The sequence below is a fragment of the Sycon ciliatum genome, chromosome 1, assembly GCF_964019385.1.
Source record: "Sycon ciliatum chromosome 1, ocSycCili1.1, whole genome shotgun sequence".
Lineage (NCBI taxonomy): Eukaryota > Metazoa > Porifera > Calcarea > Leucosolenida > Sycettidae > Sycon > Sycon ciliatum.
Window position 1 is genome coordinate 28,400,279 of NC_088643.1, and position 10,459 is coordinate 28,410,737.

The following is a 10,459-nucleotide window of genomic DNA, read 5'->3' on the forward strand; positions in this document are numbered from 1 at the left end:
CCCGTAAACTGCATGACTTAGATATATTTTCGCCCTCCGTGGTGATTGAAGACCCATGGAAGAATTTATTATGTTCAGAATGATGTCCTAAGAATATAAAATAAAATCATTCTAGGGAATTGTCATAGGGTATTTTTGGATGGATGGAGACAGAGAGAGAGAGAGCACTGTTTGAAGTGTTTGTCTCACTGTAATTACTCCAGATTATTGAATGTTGTATGATCTACTCTATATTTCCATAATGGTTTTTCCTGATTTGCGGGATCTCTTCTTTTGCTGTTTGCGTGTTTACAGGAAGTGGCTGTCTGGTGTAACTGCACCAGATCCTGGGGAAATTAAGTCAGATGCAGAGGCAGGGTCGTCCAGTGATGCAACACTGCCGTTCTGTGTGCAACGTTACCGCTAATACCCCCGGCGAAAACAAAAAAGACAAACACGTGAAAAGACTACAGTATTGACCGTTCTGCTAATAAATGCATGACTGCTCCGACAGTCGATAATCGAAACACAGAGCACCAGCATGATGTTTTCATATTGGGAACCACACAACAGCTCAATTCTCAAGCCCAAAAATTGATGAATACAAATACAGAGCGACGCACCAAGAGGTCATCCGGCAACCAAACAAACCTGGGTCTAATGCACTGAATAGTCCTGAAATACGCAGGCCAGACAAAGCAGTGCAAGCACATACATAATGTTACAAGGTACATGCATTGCAGAACAAAGTGTAACCAAAGATACACAGGGTTATAGCTGCACACTTGTGCATGTGCTCGCTCAGCCCAAGAACACACGATCATGATGATAGAAACAATCCGGGGGAAACACGCTAACACCGAAGTAAGCATCAACACGTAAATAGTGCAGCTCTGAAAATATTACATTGACATGAACATTGGTGTGTCGAGTAGTATCAGGCTTGAATAATCATCCAACCAAGACTTCATCAGGTCCCAGACGCTGAGATCGCACGCCGAATGTGAAGTGCATCTAGCCTTGAACCTGTCGCACAAGGCACACATATATGGCAAAATGACATCCACTCTGATTATTTCCAGAGGCCAATCATGACAGAACACAGAAATGAAACCACGGGCTCAACCAAGTAAACGCAAAGGAAGTTAGTCAAACTAATCCATGCAGTGCTCTTTTAATTGCAGCGCTGATTGCAGTGTTGCGTCATAGCCCGATACCCGCTGAGCACAGACACAACTCCATTCGTCAGGGGCAAGACATACTCTTTTGGAATAAAGTCATAAAGTACAGCGTTCCAATGACATTAGGCCACACGTTTTTATTTCTATGTTTCTCGTCACCCGCCCGCATACGATTCAGGAGTCTGGAAGAAAAAAAGAAAAAAACTGTGCTGCACTGACTGTGCATGTGGGGACCAGCGCACTCATGCACATGTACATAATGTGGCCTGGCCTGCGCGACACATGATGCAAGGATGGCATTTTTGTGCGCAATCTAGCTGCACATGCTCAGATTGTGACAGAAGCTCCTACCACATACTATTTATTTGCTAACTATGGATGCTATTTTGCATGGTGTATTGGTGGATTTTAGTGTGAACACAGGTCTAATAACCTTTTTTTATTTTTCGGTCATTTTTTATTTTTTCCACCTCTCGCCTACGTTTTTAGATTTTCAGGTGACGAGAAACATAGAAATTAAAACGTGTGGCCTTACGGACACCTCGTGTAAATGCATGGTCTGTTCATCTGGCCGACTCGGCCACGCATGAGAGTGTGTGCATGTACATGCGCACGCTTGCGCGCGCACACACACACACCATGTATTCGGTGCGTATGGTGTACCAGTTGCGGGACAATGAAGATGGAATCATTATCATGATGTTACATGTACATCTACAGTGTATGTTCGAGTGTAAAGTAAATTTTATTTTATTGCACATTTCTTCGACACAACTAATTACTTACTTCACATGTTCGCATTTCTCATAATCGATCCACCTGCACTCCGTATCAGTCGAGGAAAAATTCTCCCAGATATACACTAGTCACCACAGCCATGTGATGACATTGGGATGGGCCCCAAGCAGTGCACGATTGCACTCTCTAGTTACAATAAATTTGGCCAGATTATCTGTGAAGACAAAATGCAATGCATAGCGCCAATCGATGGATGAAGAGAGAGTTTGTAAATACCCATATCTTTCCACTTGTTCAGGAGCTTACCTTTTGGAGTTCACATCGTTTACACGATCTCTCATGCTGTCTTGCACCTTGGTTTTGTTGACCATGGATACGCCAACCCAGAAAACATTCTACAGGAGCTACTAATGCAGAGCGTTTTTCACGCTCGATCTCGGCGATCTACCTTGTCACGCCAATAAAATCCTCCATGACACTGGCTACAGTCACAAGAGACGTCTCAGTAAGGTAATGAGCACGACAACATCGTCGAGATCAAGGACAAAGAGAAAACAAAACACTCACTGAAAACAGCAAAGAAGAAACGAAGAAATGTACACGATTCCTATATGTTGCCACTGACAACTGGGTCGGTGGAGACGACGCTACTTTTGTTTGTCCCCAGTGGGATCGTTGTTATGCGTATCGAAGGAACTGTGACGTCATCACTTAACAGCCCCAGTGCTCCGTTTCCCCCAAAATGCTGCATCACGAGCCCAAAGTGCTGGGTTCGCGGATTGTACCGAAAATGCTGAAAAAAAATGCCGGCATATTACACGGGGGGCCGGGGGCCTAGCACTGGGCCATGGGGACAAACAAAAGTCGCGTCCTCTGGATGGAACCAGTTGTCAAAGGCAACAGCATCTAAATGACTGGAGAGAGAGCAGTTTTTCTTTGCTTTTTCTTCAAGCGATTGTTGTCGCTCTTTACTCCTTGTTCTTTCCTCTACAAATCTCCTGTAGTCGTCGAGGGCCTTCATAATGGCTGTGAAATTGGCTGCACACTGTAAAACTCCGTGTTTGAGAGTGCTTTGAAGATTCTTCGCGTCCTGATGGATCAAAGTACGAGCGCTCCCTGTGGATTCGATTATATGTAGGTGAGTTGTTCAAGAAATAAGTGTCTTCTTTCTGTCTCTGCCCTCACGCTGGCACAATAATATCAGCCTCTATATCCATGACAGCTCGCACCTCCCGTAAACTGCATGACTTAGATATATTCTCGCCCTCCGTGGTGATTGAAGACCATGGAAGAAGAGTTATTATGTTCAGAATGATGTCCTGAGAATATAAAATAAAATAATTCTAGGGAATTGTTACAGGGTATTTTGGAAGGAAGGATGGAGAGAGAGAGAGAGAGAGAGAGAGAGCACTGAAGTGTTTGTCTCACTGTAATTACTCCAGATTATTGAATGGTGTATGTTCTCGATATTTTCCACAATGGTTTTTCCTGATTTGCGGGATCTCTTCTTTTGCTGTTTGCGTGTTTACAGGAAGTGACTGTCTGGTGTATCTGCACCAGATCCTGGGGACATGAAGTCAGATGCAGAGGCAGGGTCGTCCAGTGATGCAACACTGCCGTTCTATGTACAACGTCACCGCTAACTCCCCCGGCGAAAACACAAAAAGACAAACACGTCAAGAGACTACAGTATTGACCGTTCTGGTAATGAATCGTGACTGCTCGGACAGTCGATAATCGAAACACAGAGCACCAGCATGATGTTTTGATATTGGGAACCACACACCAGCTCAATTCTCAAGCCCAAAAATTGATGAATACAAAACACAGAGCGACGCAACAAGAGATCATCCGGCAACCAAACCAACCTGGGTCTAATGCACTAAATAGTCCTGAAATACGCAGGCCACACAAAGCAGTGCAAGCACATACTGTTACAAGGTACATGCGTTGCAGAACAAAGTGTAACCAAAGATACACGGGGTTATAGCTGCACACTCGTGCATGTGCTCGCTCAGCCCAAGAACACGCATGATGATAGAAATAATCCGGGGGAAACACGCTAGCACCGAAGTAAGCATCAAGATGTAAATAGTCATCATCTCCAGCAACACAACCCTGAAGAACAGTCAATGACAAACAGCCGGAACGAACAATATGACCAATTTAATTGCAATTTCCTTTTACGAACAGAAACAATAAGTGGGACTTGTTTGTGAATACTATTTATTTCCTCTCTAACAGACACATTCGTCCGTAAATAGTGCAGCTCTGAAAAAGTAAAAATTACATTGACATGTACATTGGTGTGCCGAGTAGTATCATCCTTGATCACCCATCCAACCAAGACGTTATCAGGTCCCAGACGCCGAGATCGCACGCCGAATGTGAAGTGCATCTAGCCTTGAACCTGTTGCACAAGGCACACACATATGACAAAAATGACATCCACTCCGATTATTTCCAGAGGCCAATTATAACAGAACACAGAAATGAAACCACGGGCTCAACAAAGTACATGTAAACGCAAAGGAAATTAGTTAAAATAATCCATGAAGTGCTATTTTAATTCCAGCGCTGACTGCAGTGTGGCGTCGTGGCCCGATACCCGCTGAGCACAGACACAAACTCCATTTGACAGGGGCAAGACATACTATTTTGAAATAAAGTCATAAAGTACAGCATTCCAATGACATGACGGACACCTCGTGCAAATGCGTGGTCTGCACATCCGGCCAACTTGGCCACGCATGAGAGTGTGTGCATGTACGCGCGCACGCAAGCGCGCGCGTGCACACACACCATGTATTCGGTGCGTATGGCGTACCTGTTGCGGAGATATGAAGATGGAATCATTATCGTGATGTTACATGTACAGTGTATGTTTGAGTGTAAAGTAAATTTTATTTTTAATATTACACATTTCTTCGACACAACTTACTCCACATCTTCGCATTTCTCATAATCCGTCCACCTACACTCCGTCTCAGTTGAGGAAAAACTCTCCCAGGTACAGGTATACACTAGTCACCACAGCCATGTGATGACATTGGGATGGGTCCCAAGCACGATTGCACTCTCCAGTTACAATATAATTTATTTGTCCAGATTATCTGTGAAGACAAAATGCAATGCATAGGGGCAATCGATGGATGAAGAGAGAGTTTGTAAATACACATATCTTTCGACTTGTTCAGGAGCTTACCTTTTGGAGTTCACATCGTTTACACGATCTCTTATGCTGTCTTGCACCTTGGCTTTGTTGACCATGGATACGCCATCCCAAAAGACATTCTACAGGAGCTACTAATGCAGAGCGTTTTTCACGCTCGATCTCGGCGATCTACCTCGTCACGCCAATAAAATCCTCCGTGACACTGGCTACAGTCACAAGAGACGTCTCAGTAAGGTAATGAGCACGACTACACCGTCGAGATCAAGGACAAAGAGAAAACAAAACACTCACTGAAAACTGCAAAGAAGAAACGAAGAAATGTACACGATTCCTATAATATTATGTTGCCACTGACAACTGGTTCGGTGGAGACGACGCTACTTTTGTTTGTCCCCAGTGGGATCGTTGCTTTGCGTATCGAAGGAACTGTGACGTCATCGCTTAAACAGCCCCATGACTATTGTTTCACATCCTCTCGCGGAAGTCGTGGATTTATGTCCCAAAACGGCAAAAGCACATGGTTTCTGTGCTAGCGCGCAGCACTGAGCTTGAGACGTTTGTTGAGTCATGAGCTAGCTGCATGCATATGCCAGGCGCTCGGCCAGCATCAAAATAATTTTAACATGTTTCACATCCTCCCGGATACATCTCTAGCTCTACGCAGCAACACCAGTGTTACCATGGTTACGTCATACGTAGTGACTGGTGTTCACTGCACTGTTCTCATGTCGACTGTACTTCCGAGTTCCGACACTGCAGACTGCAGTGCAGTCGTCATTCTACCGCAGTACCGGTACTAATACATGTACGTAGATTATAGATCTGTTAGTGGAAATGCCTCAAAAATGGGTATAGTGGCTACAGTACCTGGTACATAATGCTTTTTGCCGTATAATGCTCTAATGCCCGAAACTACGTATAATGCTCATTATGCTAACCTTTCATACAAACTTCCAGTCAACTTGCCCATCATGCTGGCGGCTTATACTGGGCATATAAACCTCTTATCCCATGGTACGGTACTATAGGCCTGTGTCAGCCAATCAGGAGCCTTGCTGACCGGGAAATAATAGCCAATACAATCCCGCGCGGGATGATATTCATTAACATGCATTATTAACTGGGTTCACTTTTACCGTACCTACGGTGCACCCTGCATTGGCATGCCCCCATCCCCTCTCGATTCGATGCAATGCATCTTGCCACTGGAGTCCTAGATCCTTTCAATCAGAAACCCAGCGACAAAATGCACTACACAGAACCGTGAGAGGGTGGGAGCATGCCAATGCAGAGTGCACCGTCGGTACAGTAAAAGTGAACGGAGAGAACTTACCTCCGCGACAACGTCCAAAACCAGATTCCACACAAACAAACAACGAACTCCAATCACTATTCAACTCAACACTACGACACAAAGGAGACTTCGAAGTGCATCTGTTCTCATTCACTCTTTGTAAACTCGAAAACTACACAAAGTATCACCATCCGAGTGAAAATTTCTAATTGCAAGGAGAGATACCGTAACAACACGAAAAGTACAAGACGTGAAAGTGAGCCGAATATTCCACAGTGTAAAAGAAGAAGAGCTCAGCAATCCATGTGTGATGTAGATAAGATATGGATGCAAGATGCGACCTGCAATGATTATCATGACACTGTATCTAATTGCAAGGAGAGATACCGTAACAACACGAAAAGTACAAGACGTGAAAGTGAGCCGAATATTCCACAGTGTGAAAGAAGAAGAGCTCAGCAATCCATGTGTGATGTAGATAAGATATGGATGCAAGATGCGACCTGCAATGATTATCATGACACTGTATCCACTAGTACTTGTCACATATATATATATATAGCCCTGTTTTGTCTACAGTAGACTTATTCCTGATGATGGGCCTTGCCCGAAAATTTGATCTAATGTATTTAGAAAAGCGATCCTGTCAGCTTTTCTATTATTGTGTTCACATGGCGCTACCTAACGACACCGCTATTTAGACACGTTGTCTACGTAGCTACGTCAGTTTCTACGTAAGATGCTCGGTACCTGGTCCTGGACCAGGGAGCTACTCCATGGCTCCTAGATCCTACCATCGCGCGGCCGGCTGGCCGCATGCGTGGGCATTGCAGACTTTTTGTTGTTGCCTTTTCGGATGTGCATGCACGAGGAACTTACTTCTTTGGAACTGCTTCTTGCATGAGCTGTTTCGGATATTTCGTCTCCTGGCCTGGCTTATTTCGTTTCGGCGCTGCTGAGACCTCCTTTCGCGGAATATTACTCAATGACAGGTGAGTTGACCAGTTCCCTTTGGTTCATTTGCTTGTGTTGACTCTTTCATTTACGAAAAGTGTGCTGATTTTGGGCGGAATGCAATAAATAATGGAAAAGCTGACAGGATCTCCTTTCTAAATTTAGCTTTTCCGCTGCCGAGGCCTTCTTTTACGGAATACTCAATGACAGTTGATCTCTGAGTTGACCAGTTTCCTTCGATTCATTTGCTTATGCTCACCCTTTCATTTACGGAAACGTGTGCTGATTTTATTCGGATTTAGATCCATTTCTATCTCTTTGTCCTTGTCTACAGTGTGCGAAGAACGCGAGTTCACCTTCTTGACGGTAAGGCTTATGTTAGATGTGTTGTCGAATTACTCATATTCATTGCACATTAGTACGTTACAAGTAAGGCACTGGTCAGTGGCATACTATCGTTGGCATTTCCCAATCTGGAGGGAAAGGTTCAAGGACTCATTGACGGAGTTTGCCAAAATAAATTCGCAGATCAGGGAACATCTCCAATTGTGGAGAGGTTCAGTAACTTGTTTGCTTCATACGAAACAAGCCAATGGGTGCAGTCTCGTCTCGTGAAAATCTCGTACTTGTATGATTGGATTTGTTTACTCGAGTCTGGGCTGTTTGATTTGTGAGTACCGCCGAGATTGCACTGCCCCATATAAAGTTTCGTGCCGCCAAAGCAAGAATTACGATCTGCAATCTGTTTGTAGTACCTGCAAGAATGTGCAGTACATGTATGTGTACTTTCTCTGTTGCTGTTTCAGTTGCCGTCATGTTGCTAAAGAAAGGTTCAGAGTCGGTGTGGCTTAGAATCTTTCGCTGTAGAAGAAATCTATTCGTATGTCTATTGGAGAAATAATGGTATTCACTGGTTATAAAATAGGTTAAGACAAACTCACAGAATAAATACCATCGGTCCCTTGGTGTTCGTCCTAAAGAGGTTCGACTGGATATCATTCATACTCACCAAAAGATGTGTAAGATTTTATTATCATGGAGTGCCTTGTTTATCTCTCAGTATCAGTACCTCCAACCTTAGCCTTGACCCTTTTATCCTCAGGATCAGTGTATAGTTGTTGGAACGAGTTGTCGGACTCAGCAATGTATTTGTTTACATTTTAATACATGTTTATTGTTCCTCCTTTGCTGTGTTGTTTTAGAAAATCGTGGACTAACAGTTTGAAGTCATTGACCTACTTCCAAAAGTTGTATCGACATGAACAGGATTACGATTTCAGTGCAATATGATGCTGGATGACCTTATCACGATAACCCATGATTATAAACCATAATAAACACAGAATCAACAAAAAACATCTGCGACACGCACCTGGCGCATGGCTACATTTCTCAAATAAATCTGATCGAGGGTGGGGAAATCTGAAATATCTGAAAGGCAAGACAAATTTATGACAGTCATGAAATTCTGCAACCGCAACATGCACAGAATGACCTCCGTATAAAATCCACCACTACTCACATGTTTCCCCGCAGAAAAACATGCATTATGCTAGTGCCATTTTCTGCAAGAAAAGGCTTGCACATCAATGCGTATTATACGGTATTGCTATGATCAAGAGTACATAAACCTCTTGATATGATGTGAAGGCCATCATTTACATAATTATTTAAATAGGGCATTCCATTGATTGGTGACAGAAAAAACAAAAGAAATTATAGCAATAAAAACTGCTTTATGGCAGTTTTCTAAAAAAAGTTATTGTGTTCTAGTCCATGAACCCCGTCTAAAAAGTAAGAAATTACCGAAATGTGATAGCTGAAAATTAAAATTTCACACAAAACCTCACAATAATCACACACAGAATTAAAGGCTACATGTAGAAGACCTTTTCCCCTCGTGATCCTCTTTCCTATGCATGCATGTTGCCAATTGTTGGTGCAGTACAAGTTAAAGTTGAAAGCAGCATTTTAATTGTTGTGATTATTGTGAGGTTTTGTGTGAAATTTTAATTTTCAGCTATCACATTTCGGTAATTTCTTACTTTTTAGACGGGGTTCATGGACTAGAACACAATAACTTTTTTTAGAAAACTGCCATAAAGCAGTTTTTATTGCTATAATATCAATTGCAGTGTAGCCTAGAGACCGTTAGAGAGAGTGTGTACAAGGTGTGTGTACAGGATGTATGGATTCAAGTATTGGCTACAGTGGAGTCTCCAAACCTTGAGAAAACTGTATCCAGTACGATACCACAAGAACAATCTAAAACGTAGATGCTGCTACAAATCCAGTATGCCTATAATATAACAAGATCAACGTTCTTCTGATTGCATAGTGGCCGATAGTGATACAACGAAGAGTCTTGATACAACGAAATGCACTTTACTCACTGGTGCCAATGTCCGACGATATGTACAATGTGGTTACTGCCTGTACGGACAGTGTTCAGCAAGGATCCCAAACCGCTGAAAGTTCCACGCCGATCCAATGACAAGGAAGTCAGCACCAGCCTCCATAATGACGTGGTATCTCGCCGTGACTTGAAGTATGGTCCTTACTTTGAACCAAATGACTACATGTATGTATCATAACAGTGCAATCTTCGTCAATTCTCTAGTCCAACTACTAAAAATTGTATATAACTTGTCTCCCGAGCTCCATCGCTCTCAAACCTTGACTGGATTGAAAAGAAAGGCAGCATCTTGTTTTTGGTATAGCTGTACCTTGGTAATTGTATTAAGAACGCAGTTGCGTCGATCCCCAAAATGCGTAGATGGACCTGGGATAAGTAGGATATTGACCCGCGTACTCGGGTGTTACCGTACCCTCATATCATCCCTCCTGCTACGCAGTCGGGATGATATTCGGGAGGTAACACCCTCGTACTTGGGTAATATCCTATACATACAAACCCCATACAAACCCCATATAGACCGCCACCATAGAAACAGGAAGAAGTAATAGTTGACTGTCAGTTTGTATGAAGGTCAGCATGAGTTTATTCATAGAAATCATGTCATCATCTCACTGCCTACCCTAACGGAATTATTTCCACCGATCACAACAAGCCTTAGAACTAGAAGCCACTCTAATGCTTCCATTGCCATATCTAAGCACCGGACAACTGATGGAGTA

General features: G+C 43.2%; 2 long non-coding RNA genes across 2 annotated transcripts; both read right to left on the minus strand.

Annotated features, from left to right (window-relative positions):
- Positions 1-438: 438 nt before the first annotated feature.
- Positions 439-2,590, minus strand: LOC135806924 (uncharacterized). The gene is made up of 3 exons (XR_010551347.1): positions 2,205-2,590; positions 1,947-2,112; positions 439-1,005 (listed from the first exon to the last, which is right to left on the minus strand). It is a non-coding gene; the product is annotated as an uncharacterized LOC135806924 (long non-coding RNA).
- A 1,102-nt stretch (positions 2,591-3,692) lies between these two features.
- On the minus strand, positions 3,693-5,351 carry LOC135806925 (uncharacterized). Its single transcript, XR_010551348.1, has 3 exons — positions 5,104-5,351; positions 4,840-5,011; positions 3,693-4,308 (listed from the first exon to the last, which is right to left on the minus strand). It is a non-coding gene; the product is annotated as an uncharacterized LOC135806925 (long non-coding RNA).
- Between the last annotated feature and the right edge of the window lie 5,108 nt (positions 5,352-10,459).